The sequence below is a fragment of the Calidris pugnax genome, unplaced genomic scaffold, assembly GCF_001431845.1.
Source record: "Calidris pugnax isolate Ruff unplaced genomic scaffold, ASM143184v1 scaffold54, whole genome shotgun sequence".
Taxonomy (NCBI): Eukaryota; Metazoa; Chordata; class Aves; order Charadriiformes; family Scolopacidae; genus Calidris; species Calidris pugnax.
In genome coordinates, this window is record NW_015090864.1 from 6,066,828 (window position 1) to 6,091,837 (window position 25,010).

At 43.2% G+C, this 25,010-nt stretch overlaps 1 protein-coding gene across 4 annotated transcripts in view; it reads right to left on the minus strand.

Moving 5' to 3' along the window:
• Positions 1-25,010, minus strand: part of PRKAG2 (protein kinase, AMP-activated, gamma 2 non-catalytic subunit) — a 235,339-nt gene that overhangs the window by 126,586 nt on the left and 83,743 nt on the right. Inside the window, exon 1 of one of the 4 annotated variants that reach the window (XM_014945028.1) lies at positions 2,281-2,350. The exons of the other annotated variants lie outside the window; for them this stretch is intronic. The gene's annotated coding sequence lies outside the window, so the exon portion shown is untranslated. Of the gene's footprint in view, positions 1-2,280; positions 2,351-25,010 lie in introns of those variants that run through there. 4 annotated transcript variants of the gene reach the window in all.

Here is a 25,010-nt window from a genome sequence, read left to right on the forward strand (position 1 = left end):
GGGAGACCGGGCTGGGAAAACTCATGTTGGATTGCCCTCATTCATTTCTCAGCCCTGATGACAGACAGCACCTAAAGAAGATGCACCAGTGCATGACCAAACCTGATGAGCCACCAAGTCTGGTTCCTACCAATGCTCCTGCACATCACTCCTGATCATAAAACCTGCTGAGCGACGGCGGTTCCCTTGAGAGCTGTTAGTAAGGCATAATAGCTACAAGACACAGATTAAATCTAGCAAATAATGCAAAGCCTTTGTTTTGACATTTCCCTGCAAATAATTAAGGCCTTTTGGGAAAAAAAAAATAAAAAGCTGCATTTGCAAGTGTTAACCTTTTTCCCAAAAGGAATCCCGACTCCGCTGGGATGGGAGAGGCAACCCCCGCCGCAGCGCATCTGAGGAAAGCTGTAACTCAGACACATCCCATTTTGCTTTTTCCTGCTTCTTGTGACTTGGTAACTCTCTGTTCAGGATGAGAATGAGATGCAGGGAGCTGCCCAGGTCATGCCCTCACAAGAATGGCATCTGCACAGGCTGTAGAGCAAAAACCATACAGAGAACTCTGCTTAATGCTCGCTGAGTACCACTGGAGTGGGCTACAGAGCTGGATTAGTGGGAAGGAGGATAAGAAGGAATACATTTTTTGGCATTTCTGGCATTACACTTTCAACTTTTTTTTTATGATGGTCACAAACATTACACTTCTATCTAGCTGGTACTCTTGGTGCAGGACAAATTATCTTCTCTGTGGAGGAAAGTAAGTATGAGGTTTAGAGTTAGATGCTGAAGAATCCTTGCAACACTATGTTTGGTGCTTCCAGCAGCAAATCCTTTTGTTGGCTATTCCCATCTCACTGATGAAACCACAAGAAGAGGGTGAATTACTGTCTCAAAGTGCCATTATTCACTCAATCAACAAATCACACCTGTTTCTGCCTAGGTGAGAATTTAGCGGGTTTAATTAGAAATTTGGAATAAATTTTACATCTGGGCAATCCATAAACTAAATTTTCCCCTCTTCTTGCATAAACTCAGTAACCTGTCTTTTTGCATCTTGCTGACACTGTGAATCTCCAAAGACTTGGGTCATATCTCATTCACATCACCTTGACCTTACTGCCACTCCAACAGGAACCCTCAGATGGGTTTAGGGGAATGCAGAACGAGGCACAGTACCTTAGATTTAAAAAGCACTTAACTGTACAAAACAGGAACAAAAGGAGAAGCATTTGCAAGAAATGTAAAAACAACACAACCAGCCACTAAATAAATTGCAAACCCTCAAATAATAGAAAAACAAGCTTTCTGGGCAGCCACCTATCCATCAATAGCAACTTCCCACCACTAAATCTATATGTACCTCTCTGCACCATCCATATGGTCCAACACTACTCATACCTTCGTCATTCTGCTGGATTTAACACAGTGAGTCCTGACTGAGAAAGAGTAAAAAAGAGCTTTGCCTACCAGTTGTACGAGTCAGCCTCTCTAAACTATGCCTTATCCGGCTGATTCAGTGTAACACCACTTTTAAACCTCTTAGTCACAGGGCAGAATCTCTCAGCAGCACTCATGGTCTTCGGGGAACCACAGAGTTGTAAAACAGCTACTATTAGTCCATGTAGGAAATGCATTAAACCTTACATCCTTCACTTTTCCTAAGAAATAAGTCCATATCCTGTCGGAATAATGCTTATCTCCTGGCCAGCTGATCCTTACGTGACTCACAGACTCTCTGACACACACAGCTCAGCATCTGGACTGGAGTTAGCACTCAGTGACCAGGAAAAACTTCTGATTAATGGAGAAAGGTCCTTAATTGCAGCTCAAACACAATTATAATGACAAGTGCAGTATCAGAAAGATATGTTTTTAAATGCATTACTTACCTGACTGATAAGCAATTTTTCTCTACTTAAAATTCACCTTTCAATATATAATGTTAGCCCTAATTTAGCATTTTGTTACCATTCTTCAGTTAAAGTAACATTAGTTAACAGCCCTTTTTGAATCTATTTCATAGAATTTACTGTAAACCTTCCTGGAACAGCATTCTGTTCCTAAAGGTTATATCTGACATGTGCTACAAGTGTCAGCCCAGATGTTCATCTCTGGTGCAAACCAACACAGAAATAACCTCCACGCAAGAAGCGCCCAATTCAGTCAGTGAAACTGGGAAGCACAATCTTGTTGTTTGATTATTCGTTATCCCCCACACACTGCCCTCTCCCAAAGACCAACGTCCCTCCTTTTTGGATGGGTAACATGGAGGGTCCCTACCAAACAGGCCACGAGGGTCGGACTGGCGTCTCTCCGAGCTCTTGCACTGCTCCTTTCTCTTCTTGCTCCCTCTAAAGCTACCGAAACGCTTCATGAGCTGCAACATGCGCTTTGCGGCGGCAGCTGTCGGTCATGCCCAGGATTGAAGAAAAAAAAGCAGCATGAGTGGGAAGGAAAGGTGTCTCTTACACCAGTGGCAGCAGCTGTTGGTCATGCCCAGGATTGAAGAAAACAAGCAGCACGAGTGGGAAGGAAAGGTGTCTCTTACACCAGCTGCCCAGGTGTGAGAAAATAAAGCTCCAGGAAGATGGTGTGGCCGTAAGTCAGCCCAGCTCTCCTGCAAGCGGGTCAGCTCCGAGGCGCTTGGTTGTGGTCCTTGCGATGAGCCGCCCCGCAGGAGGTTGCCAAACCTCACACGCCGGGTGCTTCCAGCCTTAATTCCAGCATACAGGAACTTGCCTGCAAGTGTCCGTGGCCACAGGGAGAAGTTCAAAGTCTGCCCAGCTTGCAGCTGCAGAGCTCTTATCCGCCAGCCGTCAGGAGCCTCGGAGACCAAAGAAACGTTTCCCAGCGGATCAGCTCATGCGGAAAAGGTCAGGAACCGCCTGATAAGCTCCCTCGTTTGAAAAAGACTAACTATGCAAAGGAGCCACAAGCCCTCTTGAAGGGAATTGTCATGTGCGGCTCGGCATGGTGACTCTTTAAAAAGGGCTGTAAAAGGAAACCACCCCTGGACAGACAATTCCTGGCAGCGAGCGTCCCGGGCACACTCGCACCCTGACATGACATCACCCAACTATTTTGATTCATGTGTGCTGGGGCTTCGCAGCGACAGCACAGTCCAGCTGCCTATCGATGAGCTCCGCAACGCCCGGCCCTCCGCGACTAATGACTAATGGATTAATGGCAACAAGCCTCTGCCAACTCATAAAAAGAAGGCTGATACTTTCTGGAAACCCTAGCTGGACTGACGGGCTGGACTTTCTCTAGTGACATGTCCCCTCCATGCTGTGTATATCCATATGCTCTGCATAGATTGCTCCATTCAAATTTGCTGTTGGCAAAGCAAAAGGCACCCGGGACAGCTGTTTGTAACACAGTTGAAATCCACCTCGTGGTCTTTTCAATGAGACAAACATTCACAGGACTGTTGCTCATCCCAGCCGGCCGGGGTGTATTATCTTAGGCTCTGAGTCTATACATTTAGAGCTGTTTATTTTAGGAAAGGGTTGAGCAGTGTGGGCTAGATCTTGAGCGGCTGGAAAGGGGTGCAAGCACGAACCAAGGCATGGTCAAACTATCGTAGTCAACCTTCCTGACATAACAGTAAACTTTTTTTTAAATCAAAAGCTTTTTTTTTTAAAGTCCCAGAGCACCAGCCTTTCCTCTGGACATCACTGGAACTTGAAGCACAGATCTTTCAAAAATCAAACCCTACAAGAGTAATGAGAGTCTTATCTTTTAAATTTCTAGGAGGAATTAAAAGTCGTATCACCTTTTTCCTCTCCAAAGAAGCGTGCCTTTTTCTTTGTGCCCATTTCTCCTGGGACTTAATGTCATTAGAAAGGAAAAGAAAAAACCAGCTATGAATAGTGCAGAAAAGACCTTTATCAGCACAGATTTCAGGCAAGCTGTGGTTTCTCAGAAAGATGGCTGTCACCCAGGCATCAATGCAAGGATGTCCCAGGACTTCAGGGACCCCAAATAAAGGTGCAGAGATGACAGCAGTTCCTCTGCCACCCTCAGCTACTGCTATGGAGGGCATGGAAGAAGACAGTACAGAGGGCACCTTTGTTCTTCCACTTAGTGACCAAGATAATCAAATTACTAATAAAAAAGACACTTGATTATCTCCCAGACAGGGCTCTCACTGAGATCCATGTGAGGAACCACAATAATTCATTTAAGGCTCTTTCCAGCCTTTCTCCTCTTGACTTGTCCTCCTACTTTCTTTTACCCCCTTCTTTGTGGCCCTGTTTCAGCTCTGCAAGTGAAGATTCCAGTGCTTTTCAACAAGTAACGATCTTTGACATAAAACAGCCTGCTAGCACAGTGCTTTTAGAAAGCCCCTTCTCCAGCCCCTCCCTTGAGGTTCACAGTTCACCCAGTGCAGAGGAAAACCTGGTGGAGCAATGGGAAGTGTTGAGAGACTGGCAGGGGAAAGTGTCAGTGTTACTTATATACTTGTTTTAACATAGTTGTAGGAAGTGTCAAGGTCTTCACACCCCGTTTGGCCTTGTGCAACCACCAGATTTACCTCTGCAAGCTTCATTTCCACTGTCCCTTTGCTTTATTCTGCCCCGTTAATGCAACCACAACTGAAGCAGTAGTCATAGTGGGACAAGCTCTGTCATTCCCCATAAGCACATGGACATGTGTCCCCATGGGCCAGGTCTCAACCTACTTCCATGAGACCCACAACCTTCACCATCCTTCCCATCTGAAAAATAGCTCCCCAGTAGCAAAACTGAATCTTGCTGCAATTTAAGCCTGCTGCTTCTTGTCTTATTCACCATTCACATCGAGAACATATTGTTCTCTTCTGCTCCGGAGCAGCCTTTGACATATTTGAAGACAGTTATCCAGTTCCCTTTTCAGTCTTTACTTGGCTAAAGACACAAGAAGTGCTGCCTACAACTCCAACGCAATCTGGACCTCAAGTTTCCCCTCCTCAGAAAAGCATTCTTCATTCTTCGGTGGCCAAAGGACTGCTGAGAATGACTTAATGTCATCAGAAAGCAAAAAATTTAAATCCCCTTTTAATGAGATAAAAATTGGTATTGCTTCAGCACGGAAATGGCCCCCTTTTTGTTAGAGGCCAAGGATAAATAGTAGCTGATGACCTTTTCAAGCAGGGCCATTGCACCAGGAGGGCTCATTTCCCCTTATTAAGGAAAACAGCAAGACCCTACTGTTTCTGCAGAGAGCTACCAGAAAATGAAACAACACCATTTAACAACTGACTTTCACAGTAATTTGTTAATAAAAGCACTAAGTGCTTTCAGTATGATCATTTTGTCTCCCACAGCTAATGGTCTAACAGATACTAGCACATTTACACCAGATACTACATCTTCTTAATGATTCCAGTGGAAGGATCTTATAAAACTAATAATAAAAAGCTGGGCTTCAAAGAGCTCCTTTGGGGCTTTTGTTAGAGGCCAAGGATAAATAGTAGCTGATGACCTTTTCAAGCAGGGCCATTGCACCAGGAGGGCTCATTTCCCCTTATTAAGGAAAACAGCAAGACCCTACTGTTTCTGCAGAGAGCTACCAGAAAATGAAACAACACCATTTAACAACTGACTTTCACAGTAATTTGTTAATAAAAGCACTAAGTGCTTTCAGTATGATCATTTTGTCTCCCACAGCTAATGGTCTAACAGATACTAGCACATTTACACCAGATACTACATCTTCTTAATGATTCCAGTGGAAGGATCTTATAAAACTAATAATAAAAAGCTGGGCTTCAAAGAGCTCCTTTGGGGCCATCTATGTTCTGGAGATTGAAAACACAAATCCCTTCCAAACAACCATGAAATGGACTCTTGTCAAGTTACTTTAAAGTCTTCCAAGTTAGTTATGGCATATAATGTTTCTTGAGCCGCATAAGGATAACACCATCCCCTTCCAAAAGCCATATGCAGGTGTGCTCTGAGAGGTATCAAGCTTAATAAAATTATTTGGGGGGAAGAAGGAAACAAAAACTCATGCATGTGTGTGAAATGCTTCCCTAGTCCCGCCGTATCTGCTGAGCTGGCCAGACCTGAGCCATTCCATGGCCACATAAGGAGAGGAGTCTCATGGCAAGAGTCACCTCCAATCCAACCCGAAAAAGCCCCATCCATGGCTGGGCTCCCTCTTCTCAATGCTTCTTGGTTCTCAGTTCTCCATCTCTCAGGGCAAAAGCACCTTTTGTACCTCTCCCCAGTGATTTAACGTGACTCTTCAGGCACAAACACAATAAAAATCTTCCTTTCTCTGGATGCAATGTGAAGATTTGTTCTATGAGGTAGAACTTGGGGGTGAGTGTTCAGATTTGGTCTCCAGATAGAATATATGGAAGATTCCATCACATCAACCAAGCTCAGCCACCACAGGGTATCTGACCCAGCCGTCAGAGTTTAGAAACACAAACTGATTCATCTGTCCCACGGAGGTGTAAACTCTGTGCCGTGGTGAAAATACTTCAAATGCTGCCAGTTTGAACCATTTCCTCACTTGTCCTTTTAACAGGAGATTTAACCCGATGTACAAATGCAGCAGCAGAGTGCGGGGCAAGCACCGGTGACCAGTTAGTCCTTTGAGGTTTTATTGCTGTGAAAATGGAAAAAACAATGCTTCCCTCCTTCAAATTTAGAGCTTATTTAGCACCAAACAGGAAGGCTAAAAAGAATATGTATCCCCCTAGCAACTATTAACGCTTCAACTGGCTTCAGACTGCAAATCAGCAAAATCAAGTATTTTCTTTTTCCTCATTGCTGAGAATTTCCTCATTCAAAATTCCCTCAGTATTTGCCATTAGTCACAGAAGTAAAGTTCAGATCCACCCTCAGAAGGGTAAAGCATGAATCATGATTGCATTTCTACATGGATCATGTTTCTCTGCCTTGTTGTCCATAAATATTTTCCTAGATCGGAATTTTTCTAAATTTCTCCTCTCAATTCTACAGACTGATGTTGGCAAAATTAAACATTTTCTATCCTTGTCAGTAGTGCTGGGACACACTTACAAGCCTCACTACACCAGACTAGTTTTAACTGCAACCCTCTTTCATATAAATAGAAAACTTGGAAAATATTTCAGAGTAACACACAAATAAATATGTAAAAGAGATTGTTGCTCTAAAAAAAACCACCCGCTCAAGACTACAAGTGATGCAATGCACAATAACGAAAAGGCTGTTTTGCCCGAACACCCTTTGCAGGCTGGTTGGGCAGAGCACACAGCCTGCATTTTCAAAGGGAAATAATACAAACTACCACTTTCTCCATCTGGTCCAAGTCCAGCTCACACCCCATAAAAGAATTGCAAGTTTATGACTCCAAGCTGGGCTCAATTACTTCCCATAATCATAACCAAGTGTTTCACTGCAATGAGTTTTTGTCTATATCCCTCTTTTTTATACTACTTTATGCTGCTTTCGCTGTGGATTAAAAAATATTTCAATCTCTGAAGCTGTCAGGCTGGCACTAAATTGGTTTTGAAAATCTGAAAGTTTAATTTTGCATCTTTTTAGCAGTCCCAAAGGTGCACACTAAATTTCCCAGAACTCTTGGTAAATTACTTATAAATTACATCCTGGCGTCTTTGTGATGTTTTTCTATCCTACCTTTCCAGAGCTTATAATATGAACCAGCAGGAATAGGAGTAACGGGAATGGCAGTGTTGGCACATTGGTGATTTCTAGTAAGAAAAACACTGTACTTCAGGCTCAGAGCACCTACCCAAAAGACCGATAAGCTGGGACTGACGACTATGATCCTATCCAAATGATAATTTTATCATTTCCCCACATCCTACTAATAAACTGTGGTGCATATGTTTCCAGCACTCACTTCTTTAGCAATTTCAGTTCGTAATGTGAAAAATGGAGCCCTTCTTATACACGCCGCAATCTGGCTGTGCTCAAAACAGCAAAACAGTATTTGATCCAGCAAGTACAGGATGTCTGGTGTGACAACACAACTCCTAAAATTTAATAAGTTCTCAGTTAGGGAAAATATCTCAGCAGTAACTTGTACAAAAAAAAATAGTAGAGGCAATAAAGTTTCTTCTAGAAATACTTCTAAGTATTTCTCCACTCGCACTTTTCTCATCTATTCTTGCTTCTCTTTCTTCTTGCTTCTATCAAGTCTTTCAACCATATCCATCCACTAAACCTTGAGAAGGAGATAGGATTCACTGGAACATCACAAATCTCTTTTTCATCCTCTTCTCGTTCTTCTTTCTTTCCCTCTTCCCACTTCTCATGCAGGATTGGAACGGATTCAATGATGGTAAAGTTGTAATGGGAATTGTAGAGCTGAACGAAATAAAGAATAAGTCTTTCAACCAGCACTGAATAGGTCGCAAACTGCATGACGTCAAATGAATAAAGCCACAAATTACTCCAAGAAAGTAATACATTAGGGATGGCCAGTACCTGAAGAGTGAAATTTATATCATTGTCCCCAAAATACAAGAGACTGAGAATCAAAGCGCCTCGACTCCACAGAAATATAGTCCTCCATGGCTTCTGCCTTAAGAGATTTATTTGGAAAGATGATGAAAACTCACTGAATTAGCAACAGTTTGCACTGATCCTCAGCTGTCCATCATACACAAACCCAGGCAGCATCCCTTCATTGCACAGCCACAGCCGCCACATCTGCAATTCAGAAGCTGGTAAGAACATTAGCAGCAAATCAGCTTCACACACACTTATTGCAGTTTTAACATTCACACGGGCACGGTTACCATAAAATATAACTTTAGTGATCAACATGCCCATTGGAAGCAATGCACTCATCCCAAAATCTAGATGGGATGATATGATTTCAAAATAATTTCAAGTTCTGTATCCCTCAACTCTCCACAATGAGCAGGTTCATCTGACAGCTGAAGCCAAGAAATTTGCTTACACACAAAATAAGATGACAAAGAGACTCTTCTCCTGACTCATTATTATTATCTGCTATTTTTGGTTGCAAATAATCTTAAGTGTTCCCTAACAATAAAAAATTCCGACAGTGGAATTTTGGGGTTGATAGTCATCCCGCAAATGATCCATTCCTATGCAACAATGGATATAATAAAGACATACATGCTATATATATTATAAACAGAAAATTAGAGGCAGTGGTCAGCAGCATCCTATTAGACATGTGAGAGAACGCAGAAATGCTGACTGAAGAGAAAATTGAACCACACCTTGAAAAGCTAAATGCTTAGCTAACGCTGGAGAGGCCTTTCTCATTCCAGGCTCCAGCAGCCTCACCGATGAAGGTCTTCAGTGATGAAAGAGGGACCTCATTTGGTTGAGCTGCAAGAGAGCAGCAACTTCCAGAATAACAAACCATTCCCCATGAACGCCTAACCTCAAAATTCTCAAAGCTTAAGGATGAAGAAGTTTGCATACGTGTGCTTCTGCTGCTCTCAGCTGCTGTGGCGGTGCAGGAGGGCCTGAGGCCTACGCTCAGGTTACCTATGGGGGTATTTAATGCAGGTGTTTACACAGAACGGACATTTTCCATGAACTACTGTAAATGTTGCTTTGTTGACAGTGAAAGCAGAGTCTTGTAGTGCTCAGTGATGAGCTGAATTGCCCATTGAACTCAAACTCAAAGCTCCCGAAATCCCAAGGCCTAGCCGGCGAATCTATAGGAAGGGCTTTAACTACTTATTCTCCAGCCACCCACCGTGTGTTTACGTGAATGGCATCACACAGGACTGGATCCCAACCCGATGAACTAAACGCAGGCGTGATGCCAAGAGGGGAAATTCCTAAAGGATCACCCAACACTGCATTGTCATTACAAGTGGGATTGCTCCAGCAAGGGGATTATGATAGAAAGGGAGGAATCCACCGGGTGCAGACAGGGGCTGTGCTGAAATCCAAGCCCCTGAGCAGCCTCTTTGCATTACTCCCTCCATTTGTTAAAGCCACCCCCAGCAAATACACTAGGCCTTCATCTGGTGGTTAAGAAAAAATACAAGGGATTTAAAAAAAAACGCCCAACAAACGCACGCATACACACCCCCAGAAGATCTATCTTCTTTTTCTACCCTTACTTTTCCTATTAATTAATCATTCTGAAGCATAATTAGTTGTAAGCGAGGGAATAAACCCAAGTACATTGCTTACTGTAATATCATAATGATAGCACAACTAGCAAACCAGCTCTGTTAACTTCCCATGACAAACATCTTGGGAACCACCACCAGCTAGAGCTCCTACAGCACCTCTTCATCTTCAGCAGAAGGGAGGTAAGGACCATGGTTTGTAGCTTCTTTGCACAGGGAGAAGTGACTTTCCAAGAGTCCCTGGGCAGCAGGCTGGCACGAGGCCGGTGAGGAACAGAACAAGACAGAGACTTGTTGGACTCAAGAGCTCTGCTCCTTCCTTTGCAAGAACATAACATATTGTTCACTCTGTGTTAAACCACTGTGTGCGTGAGGTGGCTGTCTCACATGCCCCAGCTCCAAAGAGATTACCAGAATTAGTCACCCAGATTACAGAAGATCTGCCAGAGCAGATGGGAGTATAGAGGAGGAAATGTTCGTTATCACATACATGAGGTTTGGAAGAGAAATCATTGAAATTCTTTCTGGTTTCTCTTTCCAGGTTGTTTTTTTGGAGTTGTTGGGTTTTGGAGATTTTTTTGACATTTTTTGCACCCAGATCAAACATAGCAATGTTGTTAGCAAAAGAAACTTCACTGACTCTTTAAGAGAGATGAAAGCACAGTGAGAAAGACAGACCCTGCAGCTTACTGAGATGGTAACACTGGTACCTTCCAAATCTGCCAGGGTATAGAAGGGACAAAGATGGAGACAGTGGACATGTAAGGGAAACCTGGCATTTGTTTTAGTTTCTACAATGAGCTGGACACCACCCAAGCCCCAATATTTCCCATTTCTTGATGATTCTGCCAATTCATGTAACTGGCAGACAGGTAACCTGGAAAAAAGCATCCATCACATCCATGACATCCAGCTGGGAAGCTGCTGTGACTGCGGGAGCCACAGGCCTATGATGGGAGTGAATCAAGGGACTGCGTGGGACAGCTTGAGTGGTGAAAAGTTTCTTGTTCATTCACTGTGCAAGTGAAAACACCAAGCACTGTAAAGTTCAGAGTTGTCATATTTAGGATTGTGTGAAAAATCTCAGTGGGTTGGCTGGGACCAACGCAGACATGAACTAGAGAGAGCTTTTTGAGTCTGTACGCCTAGATGACAGAAGAGCTGGAAAGCTGGGAGCTACAAGGCAGTAAGAGAGTACTCCTGGAAAAGCCAACCTTGCCAGTTTGGACACACAATACCTGCCAGCAGGAAAAGCAGTCTGAAACCTTTCCACAACAACTAATGATAAAGTAGGAGACTGAAAAGGCTGTCAAGTGTGTCCTTGGGGGCACTACTTGAAAGCCAGAGACAGAGTAGAGAAGAGACAGCATCATAGTAACTCCTTGTGCAACACCCCTTGGTTATTTAAGTTTTAGGATGCCCTTGTGAATCAGAGCACATGCCAGTAGTACCAGCTCTAACATCATTAATCAGTTTAAACTCTACATCAAGAATCAAAGCAAAATCTCAGTTTTATGTTTACAGAGCTCTGGATATATCCAACAGCACAAAGATCAACTCTTGAATTTCTTGCTCTGCCCCAAAAGCATCCTGCCTCCTTAGTCCTTCATTCAGGTGTCTGTGTTTTCAGGGGCACATTTCTAACACAGTCCTATGAGCTTTCCATAATGCAGCTTGGTGCAGTCCTGGCTCCTGGAGTGGAGGTTGCCTGACACAGCTTGTAAAAACCTATCATTGTTACAGACTGAATGCTTTTGTTAGTATCACATAATACGTATTTTGGGGGAAAAAAAATCCTCCATCATCACCTTGGCAGATAGCAATAAGGCCTGGCAAGTCTAAAAGTCATCTTATTTGCAAGTGTGTCACTGCAGCAAAAAATATTAAAACCTCTGTACTAATACACACGAACAGAAACTGTACACTGATGGGGCAGAGGAGGGGAGGAAGGAACACTGAAATGGGGCTGGGTAAGGAGTTCAGGGACTTTGCTTTTATTCTCAGCTCTGTTACCAGGCCACCGCACAACCAGGGGTAACTCACACCATCTCTGCAAGAGCTTCACATGAAAAGCTGTCTTCAGATGCTGTGTGTTACTGCACTGCAAGAGTCTCCTGCTTAGATCAATCCCTCTTCTGTCTCTATTAACCGGAAAGATAATTAAAAATCTTAAACAAAGACCTACAGCGGATGAAGTAGATACTTACGGTGACCACAGGTTTCTGGCTTTCCGCTTTCCTTCCCATTTATTTGCTGCCTACATCCATTACAAGCTGATGTCTTCAAAGGCAAATGGCAAAATCTCCATGTCTCCAGGAATTGTTTGGAGTGGAGCAATGCAAACGCAGGGCAGAAAGCACCAACCCCCAGCCCAAGAGACCAAATTCCTTCCGGCCTCATTTTGAAAAAACAGGCTCATTGCCAGCAAAACTGAGCAACCCAACAAGTCTTTATATTAATTTCTGAGTAGTTGTTTTTTTTTTTTTTTTTTTCCTGCACAACCCTTTAAAAGACACAACACGAGCTCCTGTGTCAAGTGCAGCACTGTCAGGGAAGGTCCTGCTGGTCTTTGTTTTGAGTCACAGCCCTCAGCATCACCAGCCCGAATCACGCCCTTCTAATTCCTCCTGTACCCTCCAGCCATCCCTATTTACAGTCACCTGCTACAACATTCACACTCTTTAACTGCAGTAATTATTGAAACTTTACCAAAACCCGGAGAAGACCATTTCTTGGTCGCCGTCACAAGGCACTTCTCAAGGTGAACAATGGTTTTGCTTTTTCTCCAGAAGCACAAAATGGGCAGTAGTGCCTAGGGAGTGCTCAGTGATCCCTGCGTTGGTCCGTGATGAAGAGCGAGGCTGGCTCCTCAACACAATCTCAACTTCTCAGCTCCAAGAAAAGGTTGGGTTTCACTGTATTAATGCTTCCAGAGCAAAAATACCTGCATTTCAGTAAATTGACACAACAAACTGGTGTCCTTTCTTTCACCCTGCAGCATGGTCCCCACAGCCTCACAGCACTCAGCCCATCAGGCTGTATGGGTTCTGAGCCCATCTGTCCCACCTTACCCCGTAAGACTGCAAATGCAAGGGCTTTTCCCCTTCCTTTATTAATATTATTAGCATATTAATTAACTTCCTAACCTCATTTAGCCACTTGGTTTTTGCATCATGCAAAAAAGAACTAGGAAAGAAGAGGTGGAGCCCTAGCACAGCAAAGGCTCCTCTAATACTGCAACCTATAGCATAGCTCTAGAAATTGCTTACAAAGAGCTTAATCAAATGTGATCTGCTCCCTAATGCACAGTAACTAACTGCCCTGATGCACAGTAAGTAACTGTGTCCAAGGGAGAGGACAAGAAACTTTGGGGGCAACGAAGTGCCAGGTTTAGAGAGAAACAAGGAACCACACACCTTCCCAGCCACGAGCTCATCAAAGGTTTTTTCCCTCTGAATTTTTGCAAGATGTGCATGTGCCGCATGTTGCTGAGCCTCGCATCTGCTGGACGGATGAGAAATTAATTTCTAAGAACTTCAGTGATGTCAGGCATTATTTTTTTTTTAATGTGACCATAAAGTGGCAAAAGCTGTCAGCGGCGCTGGCAGCAGCTTAGCAAAAAATGTTGACGTTGCCTGGATACTGAGTCCCGCTCCAGTCTAGGATTTGCCTGTGTGTCTGCGTTTGACAGCGGTAACTCCCCAGGATTGTAGTTTTTCTTTAGTATTCTGAGAGCCGTGCAAATATCTCTCCTTATTCAGATCCCTCCTCCTCTCTCCTCCCCCACGTTTTGGCTTTGTAAAATGCAAACTAATTCCTCGACCATAGTAAAGCCATAAATAAGAAGCCGTAAAAATATTTTTCTAGCCTTCTTTTTCCAAGGTTAATCTTTTTGGTTATATAAGCACTTTATAAAATAGCATGGGGAAAGTATATGAGAATCTGTTTATGTGATTAAGACTTGGCTCCTTCTTTACCGTGGCCCAATGACAGTATTTTATGCTTTGTATTTGCCACTGCCGAGGTTCGCTCAGCTGTCTCTCCATGACCTCCAAAGCAGAAAGCAGAGAGATTTAACATTGCTTTTCATGGAGTACTTAGAGTAAATTATTACTGGTGGGTATCCATAGAGTCCTGGGAAAAAAAGAGCATTATTAAGTACCTGCTAATTTTTTGTTACAGTGGGTGGATTCCCGGTTTTCACTGATGGCAAAAATGCATCAGATTTTCCCCAGACTTTCCCCCTAATTGCTGTCCTGTTCCCAATCTGACTCGCCCCTTACTGTTTGAAGAAACAGTTCTGGATGCCAGTCAGTGAAGGGCTGTAGTGTTTTATTATCTTTTATGGTAAAGAATTTGGAAGGACTTGACAGAGAGCTTCAGGCAGAAACAGAAAGTGAATATACAAAAGATAGCACAGAACTCCTCTTCCTGGCAGCTAGACAACAGAGAATTGAAAAATCCACTATAGATCATTTTTCCAGTCTGGTCTTGACATGGTTCCTAAGCGAGGAATGATGCACAGTTATCCCAGTGCTCTGCAGCAGCAGGTTTCAGCACCCTGTGGGGTTATTTTCCAAAGGAAACGATGTGCTGTTTGGATATTTTCTTCAGTGCCGCTTGTTTTATTTACTTAATAATATCACAGGCTTCGAATACGCAAACAGCCAACTCGCTCTTTCAACAATGTCATCCCAAACATTGGTGGCCCATTCTACAGAGCCCTTCTGCACTGGGGAACGACTCAGTTTAGCCAACCCTGAAACAAAGGGCAAACTCTCCTGCTCCTGACAATTGCTCTTCCCCCCAAAAAATCCATGTATCAGTGCTCTAAGCAGGATGACATCACTTCAAGACAGCAAAGAAGGCCTGAACACAACAAGAACGCGTAACACAACCTTGTAACTCCTTCCAACTGATGTCAACTACAAAGCAGGCAATACCTGAGGTTCAGCTGTGCAGCATAATTCTGTTTCCCCTTCCATCACAGCAGGAGCAGACATGAGATTTTGGACACTGTGCTGCCTTCGACATCTCTGCGGGCAGGAGATACCTTTCTGTCATAGCACCTCCAATCTTGCAATTTAACCATTGGTAAAAAAATGTACATGGAAAAACTATGGATGCTGCCAAAAAACAGATGGAAAGCTTCAAGCAGAAAAAAAGCTCTTAAAAATACCACATCTCTTCTTTAACTTTAAAACTGAAATGGACAAAGCGATACACAGTGGAAGGAAAGGTGGAGATGACTCAACAAGCTCGTTTTGTGGCAATGCCTTTTGCTGTTGCCTTCCCCAAGCCTCTCGTAGCTGGGAACCATAAGAACACTTGAATGGTTTGAAGATGCAAAAGCTGGTGCATGGATGCAAGAGATGCAAAAGCAGCACCAGGATGCTTACACTGAACATGCACAAGTGCATGAGAAACTCTCACCTCTTCTCAACTGCATACCTCTTCTTAAATACAAAAATCCAATAAAAGAGTGAAAATGATGGTGTGAATCCTGAGGATTAAGCTCTCCAAGCAATTTTTCCAAGCACAGGCGAGACCTGTGCCTGGTCAGGCACTGGAACAGCTTGCCCAGGGAGGTGGTTGAGTCACCATCCTTGGAGGTATTTAAGAAACATGTACTTCAGGGCATGTTCTGGTGGCTGAGATTGTAAGGGTGTTTTGTGTGTGCGTGGTTGGACTCAGTGATCTCAGAGGTCCTTTCCAACCATGACGATTATGTGATTCTGTGACCCCCAGCCCAGCCAGGACCCTCTCTTGGCTCTCTCAGCTAAACTAGAGCCAAGCTATGGCTAAAGGTGTGGCACAGCTGGTGGAGGTCCATGCTCCGTCCTGCTCCCTCGCTTTGTAGCTGGGCTCCCCAGGGAAGCAGCTGCACGCAGAGGATTTAAGTTTCCCGTTCTGCAGCCCAGCTGTCTGCTTTGTAAGATCCTCCACCGACCACATTCACTCTCTCCATATCCTGTCTTTCCAGAGAGGCTACTGGGACTTCCTGTGATGGCCATGGTGGCTTCCAGCTACTCTAAGCCACAATCCAGCTACTCTGCTTCAAAGCTCTTCCCAAAATGATGTGTCAGTTTAACAGCAGTGCGACTTCTGACCAGTGCTCATCAGCAGCTTGTTTGACTCTAATGTGACTTAATTGCAGTGACGTGCCTTAACAAAACCCATGCCAAGAAACTGCAGTTGGAGAAAGAGCTGATCAAAGGCCATTTTCCCAAGGTTTGTCACTCCCCCCCCTCCTCTAATCTATGGCCCCCCAGTGCCAAACAAACTCTCCTGGGTCACTGAGGTGGCTGCAGCCACCCAGATCTCCCCCAGCCCCTGCCACAGCCACACGTAATGGGGTGCCTTACTCTGAATTTCATCCTCTGTGATGGCCACTGCTCTTCCATCACCATCCTCCAAGACTGGGGACAATCCTAGAGTAACCACCATCCTTGAGACCTGACCAGGGCTTACTTTCTAAAAAAAAACCTCTGAGATTTCACTTTCCATCATCAACCCTAAACTCTGTGGTTAAAGGACAATGCAAAACATGACCTGGGAGCCAGGGACAGAAACCACCCTGGTGACATCTCCCTTGCACAGAAGCTCCACCCCAGCTCACCATCACCACCATCACCCCAAACCCAGGGGGAACTTGTCTTTCAGGGTTTATCTGACTGCAGGGATAAGTGCTCCTATGTTACATGGAGATGCTCCACAGAACACACAGATATAAGACAGGGTAATTTTTTTTTTTTGCATTTTCATTTACACAGTCTTTGCCCCAATGGTCTGGATAATATGAGCACATAAATCCGCTTCTGTTAAGCAAATTTGAAGGAATTATGGCCCATCACAAGGGAATACCAAAGTGATAGCTGATAGCTATTAATTAAATACATTCATGCAATTAAGCAAAATGCTAAATCTCAGTTTCTTTCTTGATCTTTGTTTCTACAACAAAGAAAACTGGGAAAAATGTTCCTAACATTGAATGAAGTCCATATTTGTTATCCCACAGCCATGGCTTTGACCATTTCTTGAAATTCAGAACATCTATCCCTGACCATCTTCCCTTTCCACTAGGTAAGTACTTGCTGATAATCCACATATTTTTCTGCAGACTGGACTTCTGATTCAACAAAATCTAGACAGCTGTACAAACTGGTTTGCGCTAATCCCCACCATTTACTTGAAAGCTTTCCGTGAACGCCAGTGAACACACAAGATGTCAGATCGGTGATAATCCTCGTTACTTACTATTTACATTTTTAAGGAGGGAAAGGTCATAATTAGGCTTTCGTCAATGAGAGCGCCTTTGATTGCATTGGAAGTAAGGGCTTTCCTCTGGCTTTGAAGGACAAAACCCAACACTTGGATGCCCAGGCAGGAAATTATTCCTTAATGATCACCACCTTCATAGGGGTGACTAGGAAATACCGCTGAACTCAGCCAAAATAATTCCTTTTTATTTCTCTTTTTATTTTCTTTTAGTTAAGAAGGTCTTTTTTTGTTGTTGTTGTTTTTTGTTTTTTCCCAAGTCAACTGGCTTAGGTGTCTCAGCAAGGATTTATGCTATTGACTTCAGGCACCTAAATCTGGAAATTGTTCCATTGTGTTCAGAGCCCAATGGTCAAATCTTCTCTCGTGTCACTCTGAGAAAGTTTGTTGTAGTAAATCAGATGTGTTTAAATGCACATAATATAGCAGAAGTTCATCTTTGCATGTGCAGAACCCACATTTTAATTAGTTTTGCTGGAAGGAGCAATACTTTCTTCTAAAAGATGAAAAAATGCAGCTACCCTCTCATCTAAATGTTCATGTCAATTCATTTTTGAGGTTCGCTCTCCTGAACAAGTTTAGGCCAGTGCTGCACTGCAATCGAGCGCCGCTGTTGGAGATTTCTCTGCCAAAATCCCATTATTATTACCTGGCTACATGTGTTTCAGCTGCTGTTCTTGCTTCTTGTCTTTCAGAAATCCTTTGAGGTGCACCAAACGTGGCCAAGCTCAACACTTCTCCAGCAAACTCTACTTTTTACAGGTTGGCCAGAGAGGTGGTTGATGCTCCATCCCTGGAAACATTCAAGGTCTGGTTGGACGGGGCTTTGAGCAACCTGATCTACTTGAAGACGTCCCAGCTCATTGCAGGGGGGCTGGACTAGATGACCTTTAAAGGTCTCTTCCAACCCAAACTATTCTATGATTCTACGACACATGAAGGAGGCAGGCAGATAATGTAGATGCTAAACACAGAATAAATAACATGGGCACTATTAACCACGTGTAGCTACTCTCATTTCAATATTAAGCATTAGTTCCCGTGCAATTTTTTCACTTCCTCTCCAGAAAGTCTTGACCTTCATAGCATTTAGACACGGATTTTTTATTTTGCATGGCTTAAAGCCAGTTTTGGCCTCTGGCTGCTTGGCACTATGGAGGGCACGTCGGCGTGTGAAAGGAATTGGAGCAACCACATAACTGCAAACAGCATCATCCTGTTGGAGTTACAGCTCAGATTGCCAAGCGCAGTTCACTCGCCATTAAACAGATCCACGGAAAGACCGTGAACATGAAGAGCTCTGGAAACCTTATACTGAGGTTAAGCAAACAAATCTGACACCAAACCTCCTGCCCAGCTCAGGCAGGCGATAAAGCAGATACATTCACAGTGACCCTGAAACAAAACGCTCAGGATTCCCAAATAACAGTGTTTGTTGAAGAACATATGATTAACGGCTAATCTTCACATGCCTTGCCCAGCAGAAGTTAATTTAAGTGTATTTATCAACACAAATAAATGTCTAACACATATTGAGGACCATATCCTGATTTGAGGCCAATGGTAAACCCTCCTGGCAAACAAGGAGAGAACCTGGTTTCCTGAACAACCACTGAAATGATTGTTGTTACCCACGTCGGAGGGAGGGATGCTTTTAGCCCCTGCGGGTTGAATGGGTTTAGAGGCAGAGAAAAAAAAAGCCATAATAAAAGGTCCTTAGCATCCTGCTCAAAACCAAGGCACCTCTAGGCAGGCAAGGTCGACTCAGGCTCTCCACAGAGCAAGGAGGAGCAGCGGGATGCCCACAGGAGGGCACCTACGTTTCACGGTCGGGTAGGAGCTCCCAGGGAGACGCGGTTTGGGTTCACACAGCGCGGCACTGTCTGGCGTAGCTACCCACAGGCACTTGTCACCACAGTCCTGTGTCACACACCTACGCAGGGCTTTCAAAGCTGCACTTACAATTCAGGCTCTGAGAGCCACAAGCAGCAGGAGACGCTGCAAGAAACAAACTACAAAGAAATCCTGTTGGAAACCGCCGCAGTTGCCTACCAATAAAATGTGCTGACAGGAGCCCCGAGGCAAGCTTCCAAATAGTTCAAGTAACAAAATGAGGTGTTTTGATGGTTGATCATCAAAGATGCCGAGTATTTGTTTCACATATCAATTACACATGGATCAATATTTTTCCATAATCTAAGATAAGAATTTTTTTTTAAGATGGAGGAGAATCTTCAAATACCGTGTGAACTGTGACAGAAATGAACACAGCAGAAAACCCATGAAGAAAGAAAATATTTTTTTTTTTTTAAAAAAAACCACTAATGTCACCCCCGAACAATTCACAACTATTTTTTTTTTTTTTATAACTAAAATAAGAAAGATCCTATTTGGGTTTCATTAAAAACTTAGTGCCTTCTGCCAGAACCAGCCATCCCTGGGGTGGGCAGTTAGTCCATTGATCCATCCTAGAGATCCTCAGCCCAGGGACCTCTGTAAGCTCATTGCTGGCTCAATGATTTCATGATTGTCACAAATCAGTTAATTCCTGACATTTGGACCTTTCCAGCAATGCTTTGGTTTTGTACTGGTTTAGCAGTTTAGCTGGATAACAAATTCTGACATCCAGAAAATGGACCAAAGAGAAACAACCTGTGGAGAATTCCAGCTACAGGTTACTGCTTATAGTGTACAGGTGACTCTACAGACTGAAATCTTCCCTTCGTGAAGGTTGCTATTCAGGACATTCCTTTCAAATTTACATTCACTACCACATTTTTACTTATCACAGCTTCACACTGCACCCACCACAAATCCTCACCTCTCTGCCCCATCCTCTGCACTTGAATTTGTAGAGCATCCACAGACGCCCACTTTGCAGCACAAAGGGCTCCGTACGCCAGCTGGTGAAGCACAGCCAGGGCTTCCAAACATTTTACAACCCTCATCCTGCAAGTCCAAAACCAGTGCAAACTTTGGGGAGCATATGTGTGCCTGTGAGTAGCAAAATGCTTTTCTGAACCTGAATTGGGTCCTCTGCAGGATTTTGTCCCTTTATTCAGTATATCCCATGTTGTTCCAGAGAAGATTGCCCCAGGTTTTGCTGAACTATCAAAGCATCTGCAGTAACAGTTACTGGCTCCAAATACTCATTATCCCATTTAGGATACATTATTCAAACATATTTCTGTAAAGGTTCTGGTGGTTGGGAACCATTCATAAGTCAATGCCCAAAAATTATACCCAAGACTCATTTTTGCCATGAGTAGAAGACGTTGCCTGTCCTCTTTTTATTTTAAACTAAGAACATGACTTCTAGCCTCCTGCAGCTGATGTGTTGATTTTTTTAAGCACAATAAAATCCAAATCAATTAAGTCACTAGGCTAGAAAATCCTAAACCAATTAATTTTAAAGAGTCACATCTTTGTTCTCCTTTGCTTTGACAAAGGAAACGTGATCGTACTTGAGTCAAATAGAGAGCAGGGTGGAAGGACTTAGCTCCACCACCAGATTCAGGAGGATGGGAATTAGCTAGATCAGTGATGTTAATGTAACCTTGGTATTACACAATTTCCTTTCATCTCTGTCAAACTGCAAGTACAAAAGTCTTCTTCCTAGATCTCCTAATCCAGCATGATATTTATCTGACTTATTACGGCAATGGGGAAACCCAAATCCTAAACCTGGTACCACACACAGCTTTATACTAGGAGAGATTTTCTGTGCTTTTCCACATCCCCTCTTCCCAGTAACGACCAACCTGCATTTCAATTTGCTGTATACACCAAATGTACCAGTGACAACTCCACAGTTGGATGATCACTGCACGAGTTGCTGTCAAGTGCTCCGACAACTGACCAAATTAGAATGGATGCTACAGGCCCTCCTTGCCCCATTCATGGCTCTGCCAGTGACTGCTGGAAGTGATGCTCTGCTGAAGCAGATGCTGGAAGCTCATGTGATGGTTTGTACCAGCTCAGCCTCGAGACTGCAGTTTCTGCCCATAGCTATACTTAATATACTACGCATACTATATTTCCCAAACTATGTACTGTTTTCTGCCTTGTGGTCAGGTTCTTTCATTCCATACTTTTCCAGATCAGAAAACTGATTGACTCAACATTTATCACATTGATTCAGCCCATTTTTGAGGCATTTTCCATGGACTTTATCTAAGAAGCTGAGAACTCATTATATCTGTAGCTTGGATCTCATACCTTAAGTGATTAATAATACTTCAGACTCTAACTGCATATCAAAAGAGCTCAGACGCACAATGCATTTTCAATGGGATGATGACAACCACTCACCAAGATTCAGACAAAGCAATGTACTTAACATTCAATGTCTGAACAAACCTACTAAAATCAACAAGATTTCTCCAGCACTTCTAACTTGCTTAGGGACCAAAATCTGAAATGATTGATTTAAATGGAAAATAGACACCTAAACATGTTTGAAAATCTGCTCCTACATGTATTCCTGGATTTTTAAACTACAGATGATAGTTTAAAAGAAACATCAACCCACAACAACAAAAAAGTCCCCCACAACTTATTTCCTGTGATTAGACACCTCGAGACTTCCAAACTCTCTCTTTAGCTTTCCTGTTGCTTACATTACTATCTGTGGGGGAACAAAAGTCACCTGCACATGAGCACTGCTCTGCAGACCTCTCTTATCAAAGGGCACAAAGAAGACAAGCAGTGAAAAGCCACCAGGGTTCATCAACCTTTGGAGATGTCCAAACTGTAGTTTCTATTTCCTCTGCACGCCAGCAGCCATCTCTAACAGAGCAAATATAAAACTAAGGTTTTGTCCATACATCATGAGAAATAATAACTTGGTTGTTATTTAAAAGTCTTTTATAATTATATATAAAAAATATATATAATAAAAATTGTTTATAGCATGTTTGATAGTTTAAAACCCAGGAAAGAGTTAGAAGATGGAAATTAATCTGGTCACAGGTGCGTCCCATTCCCTATAGATGAAAATTAGAGATTGAAAAAACTCCCTTTTTTTTTTCATCATTGCATCTAAATCATTAGCAATTTGAAGACAGTCTGAAAAATCCTAGAAAGAGTGGTAAAGCATACAAAAGCACACTGGATGTACTCCACCTATGCAGATAACACTGATCATGGGAAACTAAGGTGAAATGGGAAGCGCATTGAAAGGCATCTTCAAATAAACTAAAACCATTCATCATGGGCACGTTTTAACCAGAAAAATCAGCTGCTGCCGATAGCAGATGTCAGGAACTGGCAGGAGAAACGGTGCTGAATGTGGCTGGTCTTTAGCCACCCAAAGCTGTGTGTGACACCAGCTCGGCTGCAGCCGTGCTGACACGTGTTGTCTGCAAAAAGTCATTTTTCTAGTGTAGATGAGATCGAAATGAACAGTGTTGGTCCCCCTGTCTGCCTCTCCAGGCAAAGCAAGCTTGAAAAATTATGATGAGATGGTTTTGCACAGCAGCACTGGAAAAGAAAGCAAAACAAATGGCTCTGCTCCTTTCCTAGGTTTTATAGGATTGACCATCCTCCCAAGGCACAACTGGACCAAGCAGCCCCATCCTTCTACCACCTGCTCCCCTTGTCCTGCATGATGGGGGTAGTCACAGCCAGAAATCAAAGCTGCCCCATGGCCTTTCCCTCCAGCATCCCACCCGCCTCCCTGTTCAGAAGGCAGGGGAGGTGTGAGCATGGATGAAAAACCCAAGATGGAAGTGGCCTCAGCTACCTGGCATCCTGGTCTCAGGAAGGTATTCCTCACGAGTAGTGGTGGGAAATAGCTTGAGGCAGCAGTAGATGAAATGCCTGCACCCAGCTGCTGACCTTCCACAACAGCCTGTCTCGGACCAAACCCATCTTCACTGCAAGTTGTTACCTAAATGTCACCAGTACGTATTAAAATCTGAGGGGAAATGAATTTCAGTTTAAAGCTTGAAGAAAAGCCTCAGCACTGATCAGCCACAGTCAAGAAGCCTTCAATGAGAGCTGAGTTGAATGTGGCAGGTTTTCCCCGCTTCTTCCCTGAGGTACTGGAAATCAGAGCTACTTGCTCCATCTATGGGTAAAAACCAGTACAGCCACAAGCTTTTTTTTTAAAGAGGGCATAGTCTAATCACAAAATGTTCTCCAAGAAAATAAATTATTAGAATGGATAAAATATGTGAAAAACTTTCTGTATTGCATCTTGCAGTCCTCAAAAAAAAAAAAAATACTATCTGGTTCTTTATTATCGGAGCACCAGGAGCCCTCCTTAGGGAGTATTTTAGGCACCATAGTTAATAGTATTGAATTTCAGAAGGAGAAAAATCACTAAGAGAAGGCAGAAAATTAAAACTTGACATTGAAAAACATCTACTTCCCCAAATATAGTGCAAGTTCACTGTAATTCAAATCTGACCACCAGCTTCAAGGTGTTTGAAAGCTGCCTAATTTTCCATTCAAAGTTCTGTAAACAACCTTTAATTCTGAGCTAAATTTATCTTTTGATCCCATCTACCACAACCCAAAGCTTTAGGTCAATGGAAACCTTTTAATTGATTTCTTTTGCTGTTAAAACTGCCAGCACCATCAATGTGTCATGAGTATTGCTGTTACTTGAACTGATGTTTTTGGAAGGGGAAGCAGGACTGGAAAATAACCTCCTGCCCTTCAAACAGGACATTCAGCTCCATGGAAAAAACTACATTGTAGCAACTTAAATTTCATACAAACACGTACTTTTAATAAAATATTCTTGATTTTAGCCTATCTGCAGGGGTAGCTCCCTAATTTCCACTCAGTAAAATAAAGTTCTCCTCATTTGTTTGTGTATGTATTGACTCTGATAGGAGAGCTCTTGCAAGACCATGGAAAAGTGTAACCTGAATTGTGTTTTCCCCCAGTGTAGTCATCCTCCCATGTCTTCTTTGGATCAGTTTAGTTTGTTTCACTGAGAATAAATTCGTGCCACTTCATCCTTCTCTTAGCATCATACCTGCTCACACAAACTGGCACTCAAGAGACAGGCATTCCCATCACAGCCAAGACTCAATAACGTCTTAGAGCACCAGGTCCAAAGTTCTTCCTGATGAGAGCAGTTCATGTAGTTTTGAGAAAACCCAAGACAAACTGGGAAACAGTTCCACAACGCCAATTTTGAAGTCACTTTTCACAGCACCTCAAACTTCAACTCACACCTTTTTACTCAATCTTTGCTACTGCTGTCCCTGAAGAATCAGTGTCAGCTCTGTAGAAGCCTCCTGCTAGCTACAGGTCAATCCAATTTGCTCTTTTTTTCATATCCAATAGTCTACAAATAATTAAAATGTAATTGCTCAATGTTCCACAGCTGCTTATATGCCCATGCTAACAGATAAAAGCAGGTACTGGGCTCCACATCTCATGGAGCCAAGTCTCTGGTTGCAGAAGGTGCCTGGCTTTGGGAGGTGTAAGGTGGGCAGTGCATTTATCAGTGCTTCATAGCACGGGGAATCAGCATTAACAAGTCGCCTGCATGACCTCCAAGCCAAGCTTAATTCATCCCAAATCCATATTCAGTTTTCAGTTATCCGTCTAACAGTGCTGTTGTAAAGAAATTCTCAGACAAAGAACAAATTAAGAAGCTGAGAATTAAATGTCAAAGCACTTGTGCAGAAACCAACAGGCAAAG